The following is a 9296-nucleotide window of genomic DNA, read 5'->3' on the forward strand; positions in this document are numbered from 1 at the left end:
GAAAGGCCAACATCTCTTCCTGCGGAGAGAATCAAAGAATCACACAGCGCAGGAGAGACCCTCTGGCCCATTAAGTCCACACCGACACATTAAAAACACTTGAAATCCCACCTAATCCCATCTGCCAGCACTTGACATAGAAGAAATGATCAGAAAGAGGCCATTCGGCCCTTCGAGCCTGCTCCGCCATTCATCGCCATCATGGCTGATTGTCCAACTCAATAGCCTAATCCTGCTTTCTCCCCGTAACCTCTGATCCCGTTCGCCCCAAGTGCTATATCCAGCCGCCTCTTGAATACATTCAATGTTTTGGCATCAACTACTTCCTGTGGTAATGAATTCCACAGGCTCACCGGGTGAAGAAATGTCTCCTCACCTCTGTCCTAAATGGTCTACCCCCAATCCTCAGACTGTGACCCCCTGGTTCTGGACCCCCCTCACCATCGGGAACATCCTCCCTGCATCTACCCTGTCTAGTCCCGTTAGAACTTTATAAGTTGAACCATAGCCCTGAAAGTTGTGACGTACCAAGTGCTTATTCAGATACTTTTTAAAGGATGTGAGGCATCTCGCCTCAACCACCCTCCCAGGCAGCATATTCCAGACTACCACCCCCTGGATAAAAAGGTTTTTCCTCACATCTCTCCTAAACCTCCTGCCCCTCACCTTGAACTTGTGTCCCCTCCTGACTGACCCTTCAACTAAGGGGAAAAGCTGCTCCCTATCCATCCAGTCCATGCCTCTCACAATCTTGTACACCTCGATTGGGTTGCCCTCTCAGTCTTCTCTGCTGCAGAGAAAACAACCTAAGCCTACCCAACCTCTCTTCATAACTTAAATGTTCCATCCCAGGCAGCATCCTGGTGAATCTCCTATGCACCCCCTTCCAGTGCGATTGTGTCCTTCCTATAATGTGGTGACCAGAACTGCACACAGTGCTCCAGCTGTGGCCTCACCAAAGTTCAATACAACTCCATCACGACCTCCCTGCTTTTGTAACCTATACCCCGACTGATAAAGGTAAGTGTTCCATATGCCCTTTTCACTACCCTGTCAACATGCCCTTCTGCCTTCAGAGGTCTGTGGACAAACATGCCAAGGTCCCTTTGTCCCACAGAACTTCCTCATGTCCTGCCATTCATCACTTGTCAAATTACTCCTTCCAAAAGGTACCATCTCACATTTTTCAGGATTAAATTCCACCTGCCACTTGTCTGCCTGTTTGACCGTTCCGTCAATATCTTCTTGTAGACCAAGGCACTCCGCCTCACTGTTAGCCACCTGGCCATTTGATAGTCGCACCCTTCCTTAGGACAACAGAGAGCGTTGATGCTGAAATGCGTGATGGCATGCCAAGTTTAACTACCTATGATAAAACATCTAAATTATTTTGTGTCTCTGTTGCTATTTTAATACAGTTGTGCAACCTGTTACACAATGATTTAGGCATCTGTTGATACAGTTCCAGAGACAAGGTTATTTGCTGCCATTTTGTAGAATTGTGTTTATGGTCAGCCTGGTGGCACACTGGGTTAGCACTGCTGCCCCACAGCTCCAGGGACCAGGGTTTGATTCTCAGCTTGGGTCACTGTCTGTGTTGATTTTGCACATTATCCCCGTGCCTGCGTGGTTTCCTCCGGGTGCTCTGGTTTCCTCCCACACTCCAAAGATGTATAGGTTAAGTGGATTGGCCATGATAAGTTGCCCCTTAGTGTTCAAAGATATGTAGGTTAGGTGGATTGGCCATAATAAATAGCCCCTTAGTATCCAAAGATGTGTAAGTTAGGTGGATTGGCCATGCTAAATTGCCCCTTAGTGTCCAAAGATATGTAGGTTAGGTGGATTGGCCATAATAAATAGCCCCTTAGTGTCCAAAGATGTGTAGGTTAGGTGGATTGGCCACGCTAAATTGCCCCTTAGAGTCCAAAGAAGTACAGATTAGGTGGATTGGCCATGATAAATTGCCCCTTAGTATCCAAAGATGTGTAGGTTAGGTGGATTGGCCATGCTAAATTGCCCCTTAGTGTCCAAAGATATGTAGGTTAGGTGGATTGGCCATGATAAATTGCCCCTTAGTGTCCAAAGATGTGTAGGTTAGGTAGATTGGCCATGCTAAATTGCCCCTTAGTGTACCGGGATGCATAGCTCAGAGGGATTAGTGGGGTAAATATGTGAGGTTGTATGGATAGGGTCTGGGTGGGATTGTTGTCGGTGCAGACTCGATGGGCCGAATGGCCTCCTTCTGCACTGTAGGGTGTCTATGATTCTAATTGACTCTCCTTGTCAATGAGCCCATTTCTTAACCTACCCCGGGCAAGTGGATGAACTGTGGGCAATTTTCAACTCCGGTCACAGAATCACAGCATGGTTATGGCATGGACAGAGGTCATTCTGTCCATCATGTCCATGCCAGCCCTCTGCAAGAGCAACTCCAATGGCCCCACCTCACGGGCCATTCCCAATCCTCTTTGCAAAGCTACAATTGAATCAGCCTCCACCACGCTCTCAGAATAACGTTCCACGTTCTAACTGCTTAAAAAAAGATTCTTCTTAGTTCGCCAATTGTGTGTACGTTGATTGCCTTAAATTGGTGTCCTCTGGTTCCCCGGCCTCCCACTGATGGGAATAGTTTCTCTCTATCCACTCTTTCTAGTGCCCTCTAACAAATCTCTCAACCATCTCCTCTCCAAGAAAAACAACCTCCCATCTTCTCCAATCTATTATCATGCCCTCATCAGTGGCACTATTGTCAGAACCCTTTTCCTTCTGAAAGCTTCACATCCTTCCTATGGATCCTTCTGTGGGGTGGCACGGTGGTGCAATGGTTAGAACTGCTGCCTCACAGTGCCAGGGACCCAGGTTCAATTCCCAGTTGGGTCACTGTCTGTGTGGAGTCTGCGTGTTCTCCCCATGTCTGCATGGGTTTCCCCCTGGGTGCCCTGGTTTCCTCCCACAGTCTAAAGTTAAAGTTTATTTATTAGTCAGAAGTAAGGCTTACATTAACATTGCAATGAAATTACTGTGAAATTTCCTCGATTCGCCACACTCCGGCACCTGTTCAGGTTAATGCAGGTAACCAGTCTTTCAGGCTGTGGAAGGTGACCGGAGCACCCGGAGAAAACCCACGCAGACACGGGGAGAATGTGCAAACTCGACACAGCGACCCAAGCTGGGAATCGAACCCAGATCCCTGGCGCTGTGAGGCAGCAGCGCTAACCACTGTGCCACCCATGTGCAGGATTGGCCATGGTAAATTATCTCTTAGTGTCAGGAGGATTAATGGGGTAAATATATGGGGTTACAGGGATAGGGCCTGGGTGGGATCGTGGCAGGTGCAGACTCAATTGGCTGAATGGTCTCCTTCTGCACTGTAGGCATTCTAGGATTCTAATGAAGTGTGGTACCCAGAAGTAAACACCATAGTGCTGTTGAGGCCAAAACAGTGTTTAGTAAAGTCCCATCACAACTTCCTTGGCGTACATTACAAAGTGAATAATTAGGGAGCTTTTGTCTGTCGGCGCCAGAGCTCTTTACAGTTGGAGCAAAGAATGTCGCTTTACAGAGATTCTGCACAGGGGCTGTGGTGAGTTGCTTGATGGCCTGGTGAGGAGTGAATGGGGGAAGGGGTGACTGCCACCATTAACCTCAGAGCAAGGGGAGGTGCAGATCCAGGAGGAAATTACATTTCTGCTCATCATCCAGTGAGTCCCTGTTTAAAGAAACTAGGAAGAGCCTGGATTAGAACATAAGAACTAGGAGCAGGAGTTGGCCATCTGGCCCCTCGAGCCTGCTTCGCCATTCAGTAAGATCATGGCTGATCTCTTCATGGACTCAATTCCACTTACCCGCCCACTCACCATAACCCTTAATTCCTTTACTGTTCAAAAATCCATCTATCCTTTCCTTAAAAACATTCAATGAGGTAGCCTCAACTGGGCAGGGAATTCCGCAGATTCACAACCCTTTGTGTGAAGAAGTTCCTTCTCAACTCAGTCCTAAATCTTCTCCCTCATATTTTGAGGCTATGCTCCCTCATTCTAATTTTACTCACCAATGGAAACAACCTCCATGCTTCTGCCTTATCTATTCCCTTCATAATCTTGTATGTTTCTCTAAGATTTCCCCTCATTCTTCTGAACTCCAATGAGTATAGTCTCAGTCTAATCAGTCTCTCCATATAATCCAACACTCAGAAGAGTAAGGAAATTTGGCATGTTAGCTACGACTCTCACCAACTTTTACAGGTGCACCATAGAAAGCATTCTCTCTGATTGTACCACAGCTTGGTATGGGCTCCTGTTCTGCTCAAGACTACAAGGAACGACAAAAGGTCGTGAATGTAGCCCAATCCATCACGCAAACCAGCCTCCCATCTATTGATTCTGTCCACACTTCCCGCTGCTGCAGCAAAGCAGCAGCATAATTAAAGACCCCACATATCCTGGACATTCCCTCTTCCATCTTCTTCCATCGGGAAAAAGATAAAGAAAAGTCTGAGGTCACGTACCGACCGACTCAAGAACAGCTTCCTCCCTGCTGCTGTCAGACTTTTGAGTGGACCTACCTTGCATTAAGCTGATCTTTCTCTACACCCTAGCTATGACTGTAACACTACATTCTGCATCCTCTCCTTCTCTATGAATGGTATGCTTTGTCTGTATAGTGTGCAAGAAACAATACTTTTTACTGTATGTTAATACATGTGACAATAATAAATCAAATCAAATCAAATCAAAACCCTCTTGATTCTGGAATCAAGCTAGTGAATCTCCTCTGCACCCCCTCCAGTGCCAGTATATCCTTTCTCAAGTAAGGAGACCAAAACTGTACACAGTACTCCAGGTGTGGCCTCACCAGCATCTTATACAGATGCAACTTGACCTTGCTGTTTTTAAACTCCATCCCTCTAGCAATGAAGGACAAAACTCCATTATCTGCTGCACCTGCAAGCCAACTTGTTGTGATTCATATGTTCTGGGCAAAGGTTGCATTTGTATAGCACCTTTCATGATCTCAGGGCAATTGGGATACTTTTGAAGTGTAGCCTCTGTTGTAACGTAGGAAATGATGTGGAGATGCTGGCGTTGGACTGGGGTAAACACAGTAAGAAGTCTCACAACACCAGGTTTAAAGTCCAACAGGTTTACTTGGTAGCAAAAGCCACTAGCTTTTGGAGCACTGCTCCTTCGTCAGGTGAATGGGAGTTCTGTTCACAAACGGCATATAAAGACACAAACTCAATTTACAAAATAATGGTTGGAATGTGAGTCTTTACAGCTAATCAGGTCTTAAAGGTACAGACAATGTGAGTGGAGGGAGCATTAATCACAGGCTAAAGAGATGTGTATTGTCTCCAGAGAGAACATGTCTGTTAGTTTGCAGGTGCAGCAAGTAATGGAATTTTGAGCTTCATTGCTAGAGGGATGGAATTTAAAAACAGGACATGTCTTCGGTTCATGTCACACTACCTGGAACCCCCCATGACTTGCCTGGACTTGCAAAATCTCACTAACTGTCCTGTCTGGAGACAATACACATCCCTTTAACCTGTTATTATCCCTCTCTCCACTCATACTGTCTGTACCTTTAAGACTTGATTACCTGTAAAGACTCACATTCCAATCATTGTTTTGTAAATTGAGTTTGTGTCTTTATATGCCCTGTTTATGACTTAATAGAGGTTTATGAGATGATGAGGGGGGATAGATAGAGTGGACGTGCAGAGACTGTTTCCTCGATTGGATGTAGCTGTTACTAGGGGGCATAGCTATAAGGTTCATGGTGGGAGATATAGGAGGGATGTCCGAGGTAGGTTCTTTACTCAGAGAGTGGTTGAGGTGTGGAATAGACTGCCTGCTGTGATAGTGGAGTCGGACACTTTAGGAACTTTCAAACGGTTATTGGATAGGCACATGGAGCACACCAGAATGATAGGGAGTGGGATAGCTTGATCTTGGGTTTGGGCATAGCTCGGCACAACATTTGAGGGCCGAAGGGCCTGTACTGTGCTGTAATGTTCTGTGTTTGTGAACAGAACTTCCACTCACCTGATGAAGGGACAGCACTCTGAAAGCTAGTGGCATTTGCTATCAAATAAACCTGTTGGACTTTTAACTTGGTGTTGTGAGACTTCTTACTGTAATGTAGGAAATGCAGCAATCAGTTGGTAGGCAAGAGAATCCCACAAAACGCAACGTAATCTTTGACCAGATAATCTCTTTTTGGGTTGTTGTTTGAGGGGTGAATGTTTGCCACGGTGAGAATGCAGCCTGGAGAGGGAAGGGGAGCTTAACAATTGAAGGAGAGGCACCTCGGACAATGCAACATCCTCTGAGCTGTGGCACCATGATGCGTCAACCAAGATTGCCAAAGTACTGCTTCTGCTGGGTGCACGTGCCCTCGGATGTCAACCCTCGAGGGTCTGCTGAGCTCCAGGGGCTTGCTAGAGCATGCAAACAGCGGGTACCACCTGTCGGCATGTTTACCCTCTCCACCTTCTTTGGGGGGGGGGGGCGGGGGGGGGGAGAGGGTAGAGTGGGCGGTAGAACATTGCCAGTCCCTTGACAGGGTGGGAGGAGAGGGTGGTACGGCGCGATGTTGGGGGCTGCGTCTGTGTCAGCAGCTTACGTGTGACACGGCAGAGGGGATCAGGAGGTTTAGCGATTTTCTGGGTTTTTCTTTGTAAAAAAGAAGGGACTGTTGAGAGGATAGTCTGGGTTGAACCCAGCCACGCCCAGCATAACAAACAATTCCAGTAGCAGCTTCAGGGCGCACAGGTGCTTCTTCACAAAGGCGCTTGTGTCTGAGGCTCCACCAATTCAAATAGACAGTATTAGTCCCTCCTCTGTCTCTACCTCTCATGTTTCAGTGTTTGGATCAGTAAATTACTCATACGCTCCAGATTTCACACACCGTGACTACTTAAGAAAATAAGTCTTCCATCAGCAGGAACTATTGAAGGCACTCAGCATCTCTCTCCACAGATACTGACTGACCAGCAGGCTATTTCCAGAACATTCTGGTTAGTTTTCCAGTAGCCGTGGCATTTTTTTCCCCGTTGTATGTGCATCCCTCCAGCACCCTTCGTAACCTCGGGAAATCCCAAAGTGCTTTGCAGCCAATGAAGTCATCTCAAAGTGAGTCACCGCTGTAATGTAGGAGATGATGTGGACTGGGATAAGCACAGCAAGAAGTCTCACACAACCAGGTTAAAGCCCAACAGATTTATTTGGTAGCAAACGCCACTAGCTTTCGGAACTGGCTGTTCCTTCGTCAGGTGGGAGTGGGCGGTCTGCCACTCACTTGACGAAGGATTCCCCACTCTCTGGCTGAAGATGTTCCTCCTCATCTCTGTTTTAAAGGATCGTCCCTTTAGCCTGAGGTTGTGCCCTCTGGTTCTAGTTTTTCCTGCTAGTGGAAACATCCTCTCCACGTCCACTCTATCCAGGCCTCGCAGTACCCTGTAAGTTTCAATAAGATCCCCCCCTCATCCTTCCTAAAGGACTAAATGGACTTCACCCCTTAACCTGCACCATTTCTGATTTGTGCTTCTCTCTGGATACACTTGGCCTTATTAAAAACATTATCTTGCAATCAATGATCACACCTAAAACCACCACTTGTAGAAACACTTCTGTATTGTACAAATATTTACTGTTGCCTTATCCTACATGTATGACCTCCTATTTAGCCACATTAAGAATATCCATCACATAAAGACAAACATCATTAGTCTAAGATCTCAGAAGATATCCAATTGTTCTACTTGGCACCTGTCCTCACAGTTCATTAGTAAATAGGGTAGGCGATGGCTTAGTGGTATTATTGTTCCAGACACTCACCATCCTCTGTGTGAAAAAATTGCCCCTCTGGACCATTTTGCATCTCTTCCCTCCCACCTAGGCCGTATTCCCGTAACACCTAGGCCCTACCCCCGTAACCGCACCACCACCACCACACCACCACCCCCCCCCCCCACACACACACACACACACACATATATACCCCATTAATCCCTCTAACCTACACACCCTGGGACACTAAGGGACAATTTAGCATGGCAAATGCACCTAATTGCACATCTTTGGAGCGTGGGAGGAAACTGGAGCACCCGGCAGAAACCCAAGCAGACATGGGGAGAATGTGCAAACCCCACATACTTACCCCGCTGACCCCTCTAACCTACGCATCCCGAGACACTAAGGGACAATTTAGTACGGCCGATGTACCTAACCCGCACATCTTTGGCGCATGCGAGGAAACCGGAGCACCCAGAAGAAACCAATGCAGACACGGGGAAAAAGTGCAGACTCTCTCTCACATGCTCTCTCACTCTCTTGCTCTCTCTCTCACCCTCAAGCTGGGTTTGTTGTTGGCGCAGACTCGATGGGCCAAATGGCCTCCTTCTGCACTGGAGGGATTCTATATCTAATTCTATATCTAAACCAGTTAGTAACCAGAAGATACAGATCTAAAGATAGAATTAGAAGGTATGCTGGATATAGCTTACAAGAAGTTGCCTCGCTCCGGTGCCATCTTGGAACTCCCTCTCTAACCCAATGACAGTGATTTTGATCCAATGACAGTGAAGGAACAGCCAAAGCAGTTCCACGAACTCCGAATGGTGTTAAGGCCCCCCTCCCACTCTTCCCCAACAACTTCTCCATTAATCATCATCTTTTTGTCTCGGTTTTATCAAATCGGGCCAGTGATCCTGTATCCCTCTTCTCTCTGGTTCTTCTTGAACTCAATATCCCTCTTGCCGAAGATCAGAGGGAGTTATTTGACCCTCACGTCCTACGCTCCATTTTATTCTCTCAGCATGACCTAATGTCCATTCCCAGTGCTATCCCAAGAAGCTGCCACTGAGACTCATGGCTTTCCTATCCTCCCAGATTAGAGCATGTGAGGGTGCCAGACAAGGAGGGCACCAAATATAACCATCTTTTTCAACAGTCCACCAGTTTCTTAGACCTTCTGGTTGCTTTGCTCCCAGCAGTAGTGAGAAGGCTGTGGGGCCTGGAACCTGGGAAATGAGTCCCCAGCTGCAGGTTTTTCTTTAGCATATGTAGTTGCACCTTTGATCCTGAGTCCTGATAATCTGTGCATCTGTGTTCCGGTTCTAACTTTTCCTTTTCATGGGATATTGGCGCCACTGGCACCCATTGCCAATTGAGAGTCAACCACATTGCTGTGTGTGTGAGGAGTCTGGAGTCAGGTGTAGGCCAGAGTGGGTAAGGATGCAGATTTCATAAGAACATAAGAACATAAGAAATAGGAGCAGGAGTAGGCCATCC

This window comes from Carcharhinus amblyrhynchos, unplaced genomic scaffold (assembly GCF_965287045.1).
Source record: "Carcharhinus amblyrhynchos unplaced genomic scaffold, sCarAmb.v2.hapA chromosome_245, whole genome shotgun sequence".
In the NCBI taxonomy this organism is placed as follows: Eukaryota; Metazoa; Chordata; class Chondrichthyes; order Carcharhiniformes; family Carcharhinidae; genus Carcharhinus; species Carcharhinus amblyrhynchos.